The 18,166-nt window shown below is 31.3% G+C and overlaps 1 protein-coding gene across 1 annotated transcript in view; it reads right to left on the bottom strand.

Annotated features, from left to right (window-relative positions):
- Myo61F (Myosin 61F) overlaps positions 1-7,844 on the bottom strand; it is a 234,738-nt gene extending 226,894 nt beyond the window's left edge. The window contains exon 1 of the mRNA XM_067047550.1: positions 7,720-7,844. The gene's annotated coding sequence lies outside the window, so the exon portion shown is untranslated. The remainder of the gene's footprint in view (positions 1-7,719) is intronic.
- Between the last annotated feature and the right edge of the window lie 10,322 nt (positions 7,845-18,166).

Below are 18,166 nucleotides of genomic sequence, written 5' to 3'. Positions count from 1 at the left end.
TTAACATGTTAAACCAAAGATCATGAATATCCCCAGTAACTCGAAAAAAAAAAAACGAAAGTGATGAGGAAATAAAAGCTAGGTTAAAAGAGGCTTGTTTTTTTTTTCTGTTTCGAAATTGGTTTGCTCTTGCCTTCTGTCCAAAAATTTCAAAGTTAGGATTTATAAAAATATTATTTTAAAAGAAAAAAAAATTGTTGAAATAGATTTTAGAAAATTTATTTAAAAATCCATTGTCTGAGTAAGTACTCAGGTATTTGGGTTTGGCAGAACCCAGTAACCCAAGCAGGTAATCCCCAGGACGACCCCCCTGGTGAAATTCAAAGAGACCCTTCTAAAACATTCCTACAATAAGACTGTTAATTGCAAGAGTACAGAGCAAGTACTATACTAAAAATGCTGTTCAAAATCTTACATAAAAAAATATGTAAGTCTGATAACCATTATAAAAGTTTCTGAGAATTCATCTTCAAAATATCCGTTATTTGACGATAACATGTCGAGTGGGCGAATACGATAAGGACATTCTCGACAATAGTTTATCTTAATTGCTAAAAACGTTTTCTTCTAAAACTGAATATTTTTTTATATAATAATATTATTACGAAAACTGTTATATTTTATTATTATTGTTGTTATAAGCAGAGACCGGATTTAGTGCAGTAAAAACTCAAACGTGAATAAAAGACCTAAATCCTGTAATAATCAACTATATATATATTTTTTTTTTTAGTAATTTATTTATTGATATTTACAACTCTATACACATATATACAACAAGTAAATTTGCTGTAGGTGACATAGTGACATGATAAAAACATGTGGAGAAACTACCCACTGATAGAACTCCAATAACATTTCTAGAGAAGAAGATCTCGAGGCCATCTTCTTTTCAGACACCTAGGAGGATTATTAGGTAATGAAGGAGAAGCCAGGTTAGAAACAAGTGGATTTGGGTGGTTGAGAAGTTTATTATGGAAGGAACGGTATCTGGTTCTGGCCAAATCGGCAACATGTGGAACATAGAGGTCCTCATGGATGACTTGATTTGTGACAAAGTAAGGAGCATTAAGGATTTTGGACTGTTAGGATTGGATTCTGGAGGAATTTGATGGTTTAGTGGAGCCCCAAAGCTCAACTCCGTATATCCAGATATGCCTTATAATAGTCTTGTAGATCAGTCTTTTGTAACGAATTGGCAATTTAGACCGTTTGTCTAGTAAATGTTGCAATAGATGGAATCTACGAGCAATTTCTTGTCGTTTTAGTCTTGTATGAGGATTCCATGTCAGTCGTTTGTCGAGATAAGTATTATTAAAGAATATTAACTATATTTAAATAAAGAAAAATGAATCCAATTAAGCTGCCAAAGCAATATTCAAGTATAACCTACTAAATAATAGCCTTTCTTATACAGTCATTATTAAGAATTTTAAATCACATTATTACTAATAAATTAGTACACCTTAACTATAAATTCACAGCTTTACATGCAACTATAAAAGAATTTTACTGGTTATTATGTACAGGTTTTATCAAGCATTAATAGTTACTTTGGTTAGCGCACTTGCTCAGCCTCCACTGGCTCATTACCAGTGAAGCAGCGAGAGGGATGCGCTGGGATCTTTTGAGCTCTGCTATACCCCGATTGTGTAAATATTGTATATATTATTTTATCATTATGTTATTTTATTTATTTATTTTTCATACAGATAGTTTGATTATGTTCATCTTTTTATTCTTTTGTTTGTATATATTTTCAGAGTTTTTTTTATTTTTTTATTTTAGTATGTATGAGATCATTCATCACTATTACCTATTGCCCACAACTGTGTGGCAGATTGTAATATCTATCAATAAATAAATCTATCTAGTAAAAAAAAAAATAGTTAAGGTAAAAAACATAATACAATACACAATATATATAATTATAGTTCATTTCTTAAATAAGTACCAGCATATTTTAATTACCAGACCCACATCACAGTGCTAACTAATAGTGAAAACTTTCGATTGCACAATGCAATTAACATTGATAAAATCTCAAAGTATGCAACGAATAATGTTAACCAATCTTTAATTAATAAAACAACATATATTATATGTAAATATAAATGAACAAAAAGAAGAAATAAAAATAGTAATAACATAAAATAGACAATGATAGGAATATTAAAAAAAAAACGTAAACCATTAGGTTAAAAAGTACAGCAAATGTGAGAAAACAAAATTGAACACACTTTTCTCATATCTGTTTTTATATTTTTACTATTGTCTATTTTATATTAATACTATTTTTATTTCTTCTTTTCGTTCATTTATATATAATATATAATTTTATTTTCAATTATATTTACATATTATAACCCTACTTTAATATACTTTTTATATCTAATATTATTCTACATATCTCAAGTATTTTTAGTTGTTTTTGTATCTTTTTAGCCCTTATGAAGCTTTACAAAGTGGGGCAAAATGTCGGCAATACATAGTTGTTAACTATTTTAGTTTTTTTTTTACCGCACCCCTCACCGTCAATCATTTATAATTAAAAAATTAAAGATACTTTAGAGGAACAATTGTAATCAAAACAAAAGAATAACAATCATTATCAAATGAATATTCTTAGATATTCCTTTTTATTTTTATTTTTTTTTTTAACACCTTTAATTGAAGTTATGCAATTTGGAAACAATCAAAATATTCTTCAAATTGAGTTTTCTAAATTATATCTTTTTGATAAGAATTTTCAATTCTCGACATACAACCTAATGTACCTCTATGGCATTCATACACTCAAAAAAAGCCTTACGTTTTCGTTACAAAATCAAACAAATATTATAGAACTTATAAAACACAATACTTTTTTTTCAATATTTAACCAAATTCGAATATTATAATCAAAACGTAATTAATGAATAAGTTAAGTGTAGAAGATGGTCGGGAGGTGCGGTCCGAGAAATAACACAAACAAAAAAATATTTTTTCGCTCCGACTTTTCGAATATAAGGTCTTAGTTAGAACTATAAAACAAAAAGATAACAACCATCATTCAGAGAAATATTAAAATAAATAAAATAATAAACTAACAAATTTGGAAATATACTTGACAATAAATTGAATAATAAAAAATAGTTAATTGATACCCAAGGCATTAGACAGTATTAGGTTGATAACAATGCAAGATGAAATATAATATAATACGGGTAAGAGATATTATATTAATTTTTTATTTGTACTTTCAATTTATTGTTATGTACATTTCCAAATTTGTTAGTCAATTATTTTTTTTTTTTATTTTGTTATTTATTTATCGACATTAACAACTGTATAAAAAAATACAACAAGCAAATTTGAAGTAAGATAATGATATGATACAGGATGTAGAGAAACTACCCAGTAGTAGAAATCTAAAAACATTGTACAATATAAGGTCACGAGGCCATCTTCTAGTCAATTATTTATTTTTATTTTTCTCTGTATGTCCGTAGTTATCTATTTTTGTTTCATAGCCCTGATGAAGACCTGAAAATCCGATCGAAACGTCGGCAGGAATAAATATTTTTTTGTTTATTTGCTGACCGTACCCCCAGCCGTCTTCTCCACATTATACATTAATTATCGATAAAGGTTATAAAGCACAACGATTTTTTTTAATTTATTTAAAAATCCGGCAGGTCCTAATCAAAACAAAAGAATATTTAAAAGTTTAATTTTATTAACATAAAAATCAAGGAGAACAAAAAAAAAACAGAAATGAACATAAAACTTGTTATCAAATATCTTTCCATCTTTCCATTTTTAAAAAAATTTAAATAAACATAACCAAACGCACCTAAGGATTAAAATAGCAACTAACAATATTTTTTTTTAAATTTATTTACAAATTTAATCAAAATAAAAGAATATCTAAAATATTAATTTTATTTACATGAAAATCAAGAAGAACAGAAAAAAATTTTCATTTCGAGAAATTCAAGGCAAAGCGCTATACGTTTTCGTTATAAAATTATAATTATAAGAAAATAATATCTAAAAGTTTAATTTTATAGACCAGTAAATTAAAGAGAACAAAAATAACAGAAGTGAATCTAACACTCCATATCAAATAAATATTCAAATATACTGTTCCTAATATTTTTTTAAACACATATACTTGAAGTTAAACAATTAGGAATTAGTCAACATATTATGAAAATAATTTTTTTAAGTTATATTGTTAATTTATTATAGGAATTTTAATTTCGCTTATAAAACACAATACACAATCTAACACAAACCTAAGGCATAGTGTTTTTTTTTTTTTTAAGCAGCTCCTAGACTTAGAAAAAGCCTTCGGCTTTCGTTACAAAATCAAAAATTTATTGATACATCTTATATAGAATAATAATATTTTTATAATCTAAAAAATCCGGAAGATTAAAATGAAAACCAAAGCATATTTTAAAATTTTGTTCTATTCTTGTTATTTTTATTTATTATTATTTTTTTTTTGCCTTATTTATCCAATCAAGTATTTTTTTCAACCAACTTTTTATTATATTCTCCTTTAAATCTATGTATTAGTTTTGTTTTGTTAAAAATTTTTATATGTTTGTTTTACTGTAAACTGATCTACTGCTGTGACTAGTATTTCTCCGGTTTGATCTCACATTGCTGTCTAATGGTGGATTTGTTTAGCAGGTCACTGGGGAGGATCTGAAAGGGGGAATTCGGGAGAGTGAATTTGTCTATCAAATGAAATAAAAATTGTGAAATGGTAGGGACAAGAAAGGGAAAGAAAAAAGGAATAAATTGAAATATTTGTATTTGGTGTATAAACTGAAATTGATTGCAAAAGAAAACTGTGGAGGGGAAAAAAATGTTTCCTTTTTTTTTTATTATATGTAAAAAAATATGTAATTTATATATGTCCTATCACGGATTGATTAGTATGTAGTGTAATGTAGCAACTCGATGTATTTGGCCAGCATGGATGAATAATGCATTTCTCTCTCTCTCATGTAAATTAATGAGAAATTATTTAATTTCTCCATTTTTTAAAATGCACATAATTGAACTCACCCTTGCAATAAGGAGCTCATCGACATTTTTGTGAAAATGTGTTTTATAAATTATATCGTTAATTTTTTTAAGAATTTATATTTTCATATTTATTAATTTTATGAATGATAATAGATGAGCTTTTAATTAGATCTAAAAAATATATTATAGATATAAAAATATATCAAATAATGTTTTCCTTTTTATTCTTCTTGTTAATATTTCCAGTTATATACATTTATTCTGAAGAGTATAATAAAAACGTTCCTTTTAATGGGCTAATTACATTTTCAAAGAAATGTTGTCTCTTATGACTCAAACTGTTTTCATAGAAATCCCTTTCTCTAATCATATTTTACTGTACATTAAAACTAAATGCATCAGTCATAGTACAAGAGCCCAAGAGGAGAAAAAAACAATTATTTCACCCCAATTTTTTATTACTTTAATGAAAACTATGAATAATTACTAATCAAAATTGATGAGTCTGCCAAGTATAGGTAGGGGGAATAAAAAATGGTGACTGTCTCAAAACGATAAAAAAATTAATTTTTCATTCTACCTCTATATCTTAAAAAAGTAGCAACAACACAAGAAAACCTAAGAGAACGTCATTTAAAGATGAGAAAATTTGCTAAAATATGGCCCTAATAGAGTAATTTACGTTAATTAACATTTTATCTCAAAACCCATTTAACGTACAGATGTCTATTAGCACTAAAATTAAAATTAGTTTAATGGACTATAAAGTAGTTTAAGAAGTTTATCTTCGCAGGAGTAGTAGTTTTCATGATATTTGCTAAAATAAATTGATTTATAGTTGTTCGGAAAAATTTTCATGAGCCAAATATATATTTATATGTAAATATCATAAAAACTACTACCCTTACGAAAATACGTGTCATAAACTACTTTATAGTAAGTTAAATTTCCTTTATTTTGAGTGTTGGCAGACATATGTGCGTCTTATGGATCTAGATATATATTTTTTCAAAAATCAAACATTTTATCCGAACAGAAATTAAAATTTTGTGAATTTATTTTATTAAATATCAGAAAAGCTACTATTCGTACGAAAATAAAGGTCATAAATTACTTTATAGTACTGGCTTTAATTTGAGTGCTAATCGACATCTGTACGTCAAATATTTCCTGAGATATAGATTTCTCAAAATAAATACACTAACTACTTATATTTCAGTACATTTTTTATGAAATATTCCTTTTTAAAAAGCTACATCTCGAGAACCATTGAACGTAAATAGCTCTATTAGGGCTAATATTTCAGAAAATTTACTCTGCTTTAAATAATGTCCTCTTAGATTTTCTAGCATTGTTAGTAATTTTAAAGATATAGAGCTCTGAATGAAAAATTCATGTTTTTTAAGGTTTTGAAACAGCCGCCATTTTTTATTCCCCCTACCTATACTTGGCAGACTCATCAATTTTGACTAGTAATTATACATAGTTTTTATTGAAGGAAACAAAAATTGGGGTGAGATAACTGCCTTTTTTTCTTACCGGCGCTTGTACTAGAATTTCGAATTTTTCAAATCGAAACTGTAACACGTGAATTTCTTATGACAGATAATAAACAGATTTTCCATTGTGCTTTTGAAAAGCAACAAATTTTGGTTCGTTAGTTTTTTATTGCATATATGGGTTCAATTTATGACAAAATTAAATAATTATTGTTCAAGTTAAAAGATAATAGTATGATAGTCTGTGTAGCTGTCAATAAAGGTACAAAATATTTAGGTATTCAACGTTTCGCCCAACTCTGCAGGGCTTCGTCAGGGCTAAATGAAAACAAGATACAAACAATCTAGGATGTGAAAAGAAAATTAAAATACCTATTCAGAGAGAGTTAAGAAAATATAAATATAAAGAAATATGAAATTAATTAATAATAGCTACAGACACGTGTGATAGAATTATAGATATCTTTCTGTATTCTAATATTTTCATTTTCTTGTCATATCTCGTTTTCATTTAGCCCTGACGAAGCCTTGCGAAGTGGGGCGAAACGTTCGTTAACAATAAATAGTTTTCTTTTACTATTTTGGTACCTTTATTGACTACCATCCGGACTATCTTCCTACAATAATACTAATAATAATACACAAATTGCTAAGGTTCATATCCTTCACAACAAAATAAACACCATTAGAATTTTAATTTATGAATGGGATAACGTTTCGGGCTTCGTATAGTACATATTCAAAATTAATGCACGTTATAATACTAGTCTAACAATCCGTGAAGTAACTTAATAAAATGATAAAATATTGGCATAATTTATTAATATTTGATCTCGCTATTTAGTGTTCTCTGTTATAGACAACATAATGTCTAAAAAGTTATTCGATTCATAACTAAAAGAGGTATGAAGTTTTTAGGATATTTGTCTTTCCAGGAATGTTTGATAAGGTAGTAATCTGCTGAATACGCTCTGCTTTTGTATAGACCACGCTTCGACATCAGAAAATTTATTCAGTATCGCGTTCACGAAATAATATTTGAAGAATTAATATGTTTTAAGTATGTTATCATTGGTTTTGCCTATGTGGCTACAGAGATATACACCTCATGATATTACAGAAGTCAGCACGATTTTATTAATAATATTTTAAAGTAATACCTGTATTAATGTAATGTAAATATATAACATCTTACCTGCCGGCTTGAAGTGTGGAGCAGACAGAGAACCTCCAGTAGACACTACCTCAAGGCAGTTAGGACACCAACTATCCCCACCTGAGCTTCCCTGGTCCTGTGCAGATTGCTGGAGGGGGACTAGCCGGTTTGTCCCACAAGGAAGAGTGTAGGACTTCTTTTGTTCATCGGGAACTGGTCTGCTACCTTCTGGACGTTCATCTAGAAGAATTGGAGTCCATTTAGTTATTACTCAAAACTATTTCATAAACAAAAAAAAATCTTGTTCAATGGGTGTAGTACAAGACTTTCAATTGTCCCAGGTTTTGAGTAGATTAATAGGGGCTTATAATCAAGTTATCTAGAAAATAGAATTTTTTTAAATAAAAGATATTTGATAGTATGAAGTAGATTGTAGCTTGTTTTTTTTAATAATTTATTTATTGTTATTTACAACTGTATAAAAATATATACAACAAGTAAATTTGCTGTAGGTGACATAGTGACATGATGTAAACATGTGGAGAATCTACCCATTGATAGAATCAAAAACCTCCAATAACATTTCTAGAGGAGAAGATCTCGAGGCCATCTTCTTTTCAGACGCCTAGGAGGATTATTAGGTAATGAAGGAGAAGCCAGGCTAGAAACAAGTGGATTTGGATGGTTGGGAAGTTTATCATGGAAGGATTGGTATCTGGTTTTGGCCAAATCTGCAACATTGAGGTCCTGATGGATGGATTGGATTCTGGAGGAATTTGATGGTTTATTGGAGCCCCAAAACTCAACTCCGTATGTCCAGATAGGCCTTATAATAGTCGTGTAGATCAGTCTTTTGTAATGGATTGGAAATTTTAGACCGTTTGTCTAGTAAATGTTGTAATAGTCGGAATCGACGAGCAGTTTCCTGTCTTTTCAGTCTTGTATGAGGATTCCATGTCAGTCGTTTGTCGAGATGTAGTCCTAAGTAACGGATAATAAAGGTATTAAAATAGTAAAAGAAAACTATTTATTGTAAACCAACGTTTGCATGGCTAAATGAAAAAACAAGATACTAATATTTTAGAATTTACATTATAATAAAAAAAATTCAAACCAATTGTTATGTTTATAAAGTATATAGAAGATAATTTATAATAACAATATAAGGAACAATGTAGATAAACTGGAAACAAGTTACTAATAAATATAACCAGGTGTGATAAAAGTTCTAAATACATATCTAGACTAATAAATTGTAGGAGATTATTCATTAAAATTAGTTATAAATATATATAAATAAATATGGTAGAGAGGTAGATGTATAAGGTAGAACATATAGGAGAAGTAGATATGGTATAGGTTAGGTGTAGTAATATGTAAAAGGGAGATATTATTATATATATATATATTTTTTATATATATATAATTACTTAATATTTTATATTTATCCATTGTTTGTTATTGCTAACAAAGGTAACTCCTTATTTTTTTAATTTGAATTAACAAAATTAAAGGTAATTTATAATTTAATGTGATCTGTTACGAGTCATGAAGGGGAAGGAAGTACTGTTTTTAGAACAAAAGTTATACACTGAGATGATTTGTTCAAGATCACGCTCAACCCATTATTCCCCAATTAAGGCTACCCACATTATCAGGTGGTCTTTATAACACACAGGGTTGACTCACAGCTACAGTAAAACAGAAAATAATTATTTGCCCAGCCGGATTCAAACCCAGGTCATTTAAGACCCGTCAGATTACTTCAATTAATATCTAGCTGATATTAAAGACCATTTAATTCTACATCGACATGTTGATTTTAACCAAAATTGTGCTGTTTTAGAGAAAATCGAAAAGATGTGAAAAATCGATTCAACAAAATAGATTTTATCGAAATATTTGCTACCCCACTTTAAATATGTATTGTCAGTTTCGTAGGACTTTTAATTATTCGCTAGACTGTAGACAGACACATAAAAACCATTTTGCAAGGTTAGGTTATTTGGAATCGAAACGTGTTTTCCGTCGAAAATTCGAATTCGAAATTTTTCATGATCCAAAATACATTTCTTACTATAAATCTACAATAATAAGGGTTTGTTGGATACTAGTTGGTCTTTACTACTCTCCCCACACGGTCGAAAGCATTTTCACCCAAAAACGTACCAATATAAGGGGTATGTTCTTTTAAATGTTAAATGGTAAATGCATAAGAGCTCCTAGCGGATTTTCTCAGCAACTTGTTTTATAACCTTTCCTTCCAAAACTTCGAGTTATTGTTTAATTAAAGTAATTTATTACAACATGCATAAATTAAGTGAAAAGTGGAAATTATGAGAAAATTTGACTACTGAATGCCTTGTTGATCTTCTAATTTGTGGGGAAGAGAATCAAGATGAGCTAATTGACAACTGACATTACATTATTATTATTGTCATCCATTGCTTTATTAGTTTTAAAATCATCAAAAACAACACTACAATAACACAATCAAAACACAAACTACAAGCCACAACACAACAAACAAAATGGTGACGAACTCAGCTGGTCTGTTGTGTGATGTCATTCTGCGTTTAACAAACCCAGTAACAGACTCCCAACCATGTTATATCGTTTTAACATGCTAAAAGAAGGAAATATTTCTACATTCAACATGTTAAACTAAAGATCATGAATACCCCTATTATTTATTTCATCAAAAAACAGAAAATATCAAAAATTGGACTAAACCCCATTGGCTTCTGAGTGACTCATATAAGGAATGACGTAATAATAATAGTAATATTTAAGTAAAATTATATATCGATGACCTTACTTCACAGAGGTGCTAAGTAAATTTCCACTAGCTTAGCAAACAATACAATTAAAAGTTCTCCCTTTTAGGAATGTTTCATCTTTCAATTAATTTTTTGACTGAACCGATTTAGAATTTATACCTAAATCTGCTTTATATATTTTCCTGTATAAAAATATCTTCATCAATCAATCCATTCTTCAGTATTAAACAAAAGAGGCCTGGTGAAGGCGATATGATTGCCTGACACACTCGACTAAATCCCAAGTCATTGTGTTCCATATAATATCGAAGAGGACTCCATAAAAAAATATTGGGTTTCTAAAGGCATATAAAATATATGAAAAACGAATTTTCGCTGCCTTATATAATTTGTCAGCAGAGTTATAATTGAATAATTGCAGATACATAAATATATTGATTTATTTTTCTTTTAGTCTTTTTTTTTTTCTTTTTATCTTAGCATCGTAATCATGTACGAAGGGAGTTTATATAAAAGTACATGTCCAATCTGAAACCGAATAATATCCGAAACCGAAAACTTAATCATATTATTGGATAGAAATAAATGAAAAAAATAAAAGAGACATAAAAGAGAAAATTTTAAACATATAAGTTGATTACATGAATAAATTTCATAAATAATGAGAGATAGTTTACTGTGGATGACGTACGAGAAGATGGTTGGGGGTGCGGTCAAAGTGAAACATAAATAAGTTGGTGTGACATATTTAATTGTGCCAACGTTTCGACTAGAGTTTCTAGCCTTCTTCAGGGCTAAGAACAGAACAAGATAACAACCACAGTAAGTATAGAAAATAAAAAAGAAAGTATAAATAGAATAACATAAAATGAATAATTTTACAAAATATAAGTAATAAAATGAAGTGATGAGAGAAGCGGGAAATAAAATGTATACATAGGCAATTGAAAAAGTGGGTAAAATAACATAATTAAGGAAATTAAATAAAAATTAAGTTATATAATGCAAAGAAGTATGAACATATTAGTTATTAATAATTTAAAAATTGAAATATGGAAAGAAAACGAAAATTGAGAGGAAGAAAATATATGTAACAATAATAATTGATAAAGAAGCAAAATATAAGCAAAGTATACCATAAGAAATGGATAAGAAAAAAAAAATTCATAAATATGTGCATAATATAAAAATGAGAGAGGAAGAGAGGAGGGAGTGGGGGAGTGTGAGGGAGAGGGAGAGAGAGAGAGAGTGAGTTAAAACTTATACTAATATTGTATATAAATAATTTTAGATTCGTATAAATAAGAAAAATAAATTACAAACTGACTAATATATAGAAAAACAAAACAAAAAGGTAGGTACAAATTATCTGTACTCTTAAATTATTGGATTAGATTAGTGAAATCAAATTTAGTTAAACGTGGGTTTGAACGTGGCAAGCGTTGCTATATGACGTATGTTAGAGGGAATGGAGTTCCAGTGATATGCAGCTCGGGTAAAAAATGATTTATCAAACGCAGTTCAGTGAGGTGGAGGATAGATGTCAGGTAAACGGGTCCTGGTAGAATTGAATATTTGAATTGCAGGTTTTCTTGGGGAGGGGCGTTGAGTACTAATTGCTTGGAATAAAAAGGAAGCTAAGAAACAATGGCATTGGAAAGATGGATAGAGCCACTTCAGCTCGGCGTAATACTGGGTTATGTGCTTATTATCTGCTGATTCCGAAAATAAATCATACTGCGCAATTCATAAGATATTTAAGTTTAGACTCGAGATTACCCGAGAGTCCACCATATACCAGGGAGCCATAGTCAAAGTGGGGGAAAACAAGAGAGGAAACTAAGAGTTGACGAGTTTAAGAGAATGGAGATAACGTATTCTATTGAATTTGCTTTAAGGAACAAAGGATTCGACGGGAAATTTGGGCAATGTGTGGTTTCCAGGATAATGTTTGATCCAAAGGGACTCAAAGATTTTTGACTGACGTATGGAATCAGACAGAAGTATTGTTTAGGATATAGTTCCTATCCTATGGTCCTGGGATAGATTTAAGAAGAGATGGAGATCCAATTATGATAGCTTATTATTATAGAATGGCATTTAATGATGACGGAGTGAGAGGGTAACGGGAGAGGAGAGGGGAAAGTAAGGAAAACTAAAATTTTTCCGATTGCATAAAAGTTTTCTTATTTTTTGTTGAACTGATGTATTTTTGGCAGGAACGAACTTATATTATATTGTCCCTCCTAGAGAAACCTTTGTTATAGCAATAGAAAAATAAAATTTATTGTTCATAATTTTCCTCTTCCCCGGTTTTTAGACATAATTATTATAATATCACAAAAAATAATAATAAATATTTCTTCTCTTATCTATCTGTTACCCTGTTACCCTGTTACCCTGTTACCCTATCTACCTGTTACTATTACCCTTTTCATCTACTACTAACCTTTAATTTTTCTTATTATATTTTACTTTTCATTGCATACCCCTGTTATTTTCCACTTATGTTTTTACTTTTTTGTAACTATGTCAAGTGTTTGTATCTTTTTTAGCCCTGACGAAGCCCTGCAACGTAGGGAGAAACGTTGGCTCAATAAAAGACCGGGATTTACGCCCTCGCCGAGTCGGACCTTCCCAGTTTGATTGAAGAAGAGAATTATCCCTTCTTCAAGGAGTTCATTTACGGGTGGAAGGAGGTGGTGGGCCCCACTCATTACACGATGGGAAGGACTTGACCGCCCAACATCGGCGAGCCACCAGAAGATGAGGAAGCTAACCCGGACTGAGACCAGGAGGGCTGGACCAGCCTGGTAACTGCAGGAGGCACCCAGAGGGATGCAGTGGACAAGGTGCAACTCCATCAGACGTAGCGCTGGGCTGCACCACAGTTAAAAAAAAAAACAACATTAATTGAATAATTAACAAAAGAATAAAAAAGGAAAAAAAATTGGTGATCCTAGGGAGTAGTGGCATGCGCAAGCCCCAGCGCACTACCCCACTGCTCCCGCACCCCGTATGCCAGAGATGGCAAGGGAGGGGGATAAAAAAAAAATAAAATAAAAAAATAAAAAAAATAAGGCTCAATAAAAATAGTATAATTATGTACTATTTGAGTTTTTTGACCGTAATATGACCCGGACCATATTCCATTCATTTATACACACGGTCAATCAATAATCTTCCAGTATTCCAAAAAAATAATAATTTCGACACGAGGCCACCAATCTACACAAAATTGAAAACTATGAAAGTTGATTCATAACTACATTGCACTTAGATATCTTGTCAAGCTGGAGAAAAGAATTCAATATATGCCTAAAATGAATAATGAGGGTATTACTGACGTTGTATTAAAAGTAAAAACTTTAACATGCTAAATGTTATAAGTACAGGACTGTGAGCAGCCTAATTTAAAGTCCATTTTATATGTTAAATGCAGAGGAGCTCCAAGCGGATTTTCCGGGAAACTTGTTTTATAACCTTGTATTCTTTACGAGATAATGAAATTTCCAACATCTTCGTCACATTATCTTTACTCCACCTCAATTCTTGTTTCCTCCTCAAGTTTTTTTCTTTTTTGGACATATGGAATTGAGAATTGAGAATTGACAATTCTCTGTGGCTCCACCAAACCATCAAATTCTTCCCGCATCCAATCGTTACAATACAAAATCATAGGTAAAATCCTTGATGCTCCTTAATACGTTACAAATAAACTCATTCACAAAGACCTTAATAACCCATTCGTTGCAGATTTGACCCAAAACAGATGTGCGTCTTTTCATTTCAAACTCCTGAGGTAAAATCCTTAATGCTCCTTACTTTGTCACAAATCAAGTCATCCATCAGGACCTCAATGTTCCATATGTTGCCGATTTGGCCAGAACCAGATACCGTTCCTTCCATAATAAACTTCTCAACCACCCAAATCCACTTGTTTCTAACCTGGCTTCGTTACCTAATAATCCTCCTAGGCGTCTGAAAAGAAGATGGCCTCGAGATCTTCTCCTCTATAAATGCTATTGGAGTTCTATCAGTGGGTAGATTCTCCACATGTTTTTATCATGTCGCTATGTCACCTACAGCAAATTTACTTCTTGTATATATGTGTATACAGTTGTAAATAACAATAAAAAAATTATTTTAAAAAAAATTAATAATTTTATGTATACAGCAGAGCTGAAAGACATATTCAAGATTTATTCGAAAAGGACTGCTTTAAAGAACTCTTCCAATGCCATATGAATTACTTACAACAGCCTATTATCATGGCCTCCTAGATGAGGCGAGTTGATAACAAACGAGCCCTAAATACAGTCCAATTTCAAAAGTAGAAAATAATGCTGACAGAACATTTCGTGTGTCATTCCTGATGGAACATTAATCCTTAGGAATAATTTACTTCAACACTTAGAACTCGATTGCACCAGTCACATGGACACCTCTTTACCGCTATAAAAATATAATTAATTTATAAATCTAAGCTTTTTAATTAATTTTTAAGTACCTAAACTTAATTCACTATCACTTTTAGGGCTACTATTACCATTGCTGGTTTTAAGCAAAACGATGAAATAAAAATTAGTTGATTATTCTGGAACTAGGTACCCTTTAGAACAATTACAAAAGCTATTTTAATTTTTAATAACATTTATTGGCCATAAAACAGTGTGGCCACACTTAATTATAACTTATATACAGGGAGAAAAAATTAGATTAATTAAAAAACTGACTAAATAAAAACAAAACAAAAAGTTAATTACAAAATATCTGTACAATTATATTAATGGGTCAGATTGGTGAAGTAAATGGTAGTTGAATATAAGGGATTTAATCGAGGGAAGGGTTGGTACATGACGTATGTCAGAGTGAGTGGAGTTCCGGAGATATTCAGCTCGGGAAACAAACGATTTATCAAACGCAGCAGTTCGGTGAGGTGGAGGGTAGATAAACGGGACCTGCTAGTACGGGATTGGACAGAGAATTTGAATTGCAGGTTTTCTAGGATATAGGAGGGGCGTTGAATACTAGTTACTTGGAATAGAAAGGAAGCTAGGAAATACTGGCATCCGAAGGATGGATAGAGCTACTTTATCTCGGCGTATAATGTGTATTTTTCTTAATATGAAGTGAAATGAAATAGTATCTTATTTATGCAATAAACTAAAATCATTACAAAATGCAATATAAACATTTAAAGAAGATAGAGAGAAAAAAATAAATAAATTTATTTATGTAATAGTTGACAAATCATTAACTTCTATCAATTTTCTTTCCATCTTTCTGTATCCTTTTCTGTATAGGCCTTCCCTTATGGGAGTAATAGTGAGCACTTCCCGGGGTGACCAGCCCTATTGGGAGGCGAGTTCTTTCCTGCATAGGCCTTCCCTTTGGACAGTAATAGTGAGCACTTCCCGGGGTGACCAGCCCTATTGGGAGGCGAGTTCTTTCCATTTCTCCTTCAAAACATCCCTGTCCTTTGCAGCTCTCCACCAGAGGGGTCCTGCCATCCTCTTGAACACATCGCTCTATCTTCTCTTTTGACGTTCTTTTCTTCTTTGATGGTCGTATGGAGTCCATTCTGTGGCAATTTTTGACCATCTGTCATCTTCGCATCCAGGAAGATGCCCTGCCCATTTCCATTTGCTCAATCTTCTTTATATATTTCTTAATAAATAAATGATATGGACGGAAAAGTTCTGTCATAGTTTACTAATGTCAAGAATTAATTAATTACATCCATGTTAAAATATTCTTTAGAGGTAATACAATTTATTACAATATTTTATAATTAGACTAAAATTAAATAGAAATCAACATCTATTGAATTTATTTTGGCAAATATCATAAAAATATAAAATATCATTTGGCAGTAAGGATTTTGGATTGGAATGATTGGATACGAGAGGAATTCTAAGGTTTAATGGAGCCCCAAAGCTCAACTCCGTAAGTCCAGATTGTACTTATTACAGTCATGTAGATCAGTCTTTTGTAATGAATTGGAAGTTTACAGCGTTTGTCCAGTAAGTGCTGTAAAAGTCGAAATCGACGAGCAGTTTCCTCCTGTCTTTTCAGTCTTGTATGAGGATTCCAGGTTAGTCGTTTGTTCAGATGTAGTCCAAGGTAGCGGATCTGTTCGACAGGGATTTCCAAACCCTCCAATCCCACATGGTCAGCCTTGAGGAATGTTGTCAAAATTGTTGGATTAAAATAAATTCTTGTTTATCACAACAAATCACCTTTACCCATTGTTGTAAACCCATGAGTTCCTGTCTTAAAGTATCCTTTAATAATACCCCCATCATTCACGTCGAACAGATCCGTTACTTAGAACTACATCTGGACAAATGACTATCATGGAATCCTCATACAAGACTGAAAAGACAGGAAACTACTACTCGATTCCGACTATTACAGCACTTACTAGACATACGGTCTAATTTTCCAACTAATTACAAAACAGCAGTATTACATGACAATAATAAGGCCAATCTGAACATGCAAAGTTGAACTGTGGGGCTCCACTAAGCTTTCGAATTCCTCTCGTATCCAATCCAAAATCCTTCGTAAAATCCTCAATGCTCCTTACTTGTCACAAATAAAATCATGAAATACCTTAATGTTCTATTGTTGTCGATTTGTTCAGAACCAGATACCAATCCTTCCAAGATGAACTTTCCAACCACCCAAACCCTCTAGTTTCTAACCTGACTTATCCTTCACTAGGGGTATTCATGATCTTTAGGTTAACATGTTAACATGCGCTAGAGTCCTTGTACGACCTGGGCCTCTGCCACCATTCTTCCCAATGCCTCGCGATCTCCAGCGAGACTCTTTCAATTTTCCATTCCCATCCCTCTCAAATCATCTTCCAAATCATCCAGCCACTGACGTCTGGGTCTGCCCCTTTTCCTTTTTCCTCCTGGTGCACCATTTAGCATCCTTTTAGGTAACCTACAGGGCTCCATCCTTTCCACATGTCCCAACCATCTTAGGTTTAACATGTTAAAGCGTGTTAAATGGAAAAACTCGTGTTAAATGGAGAAATAATTCCTTCTTTTAGCATGTTAAAACGATGTAACATATAAAATGGTTGAGAGTCTGTTCCTAGGTCTGTTAAATGGAGAATTACGTCATGCTACAGACCAGCTTAGCTCCACACCATTTTATCTGTTGTCGTTTTGATAGGTTAGTTGCTGGTAGTTAGTGATTGGTTTGTGTTGTGCTTGTTTTGGGCGTTTTTAAATTCTAATAAAGTAATAGATAAAAATGATAATAAAATAATAGGAAAACAAAAACTAGAAGAGGAAACTAGGAACAAGTGAGGTGGTGGAAAGATGATGTGACGAAGATGTTGGAAATTAACTAAGGAGGGTTTACGTTAAGAAATGGGCGAAAGAGGTTATGTATTTTAAAGGCTGTAAAACATTTTTGAAATTCTGACTTTTACTTGGAGTATTCATGATCTTTAGTTTAACCTGTTTAAGCGTGTTAAATGGAAAAACGTATGTTAAATGGAGAATGACGTCACGCAACAGACCAGATGATCTCGTCACCTTTTTTTTTTGTTGTGTTAGGTTACTTGCTCGTAGTTTGTGTTTTGATTTTGTTAGTATTGTTTTGGATGTTGTTATAATAAAGCAATGGATGACAGTAGAGAGAGAAATACTTTATTTATCTATGCTGCCTAAATACATCAGGTT

The sequence above is a fragment of the Halyomorpha halys genome, unplaced genomic scaffold (genome assembly GCF_000696795.3).
Source record: "Halyomorpha halys isolate HHAL.00 unplaced genomic scaffold, Hhal_1.1 Scaffold72.1, whole genome shotgun sequence".
Classification (NCBI taxonomy): domain Eukaryota; kingdom Metazoa; phylum Arthropoda; class Insecta; order Hemiptera; family Pentatomidae; genus Halyomorpha; species Halyomorpha halys.
The sequence above is the reverse complement of the archived record's forward strand: the minus strand, read 5'-3'. Positions and strand labels throughout refer to the sequence as shown.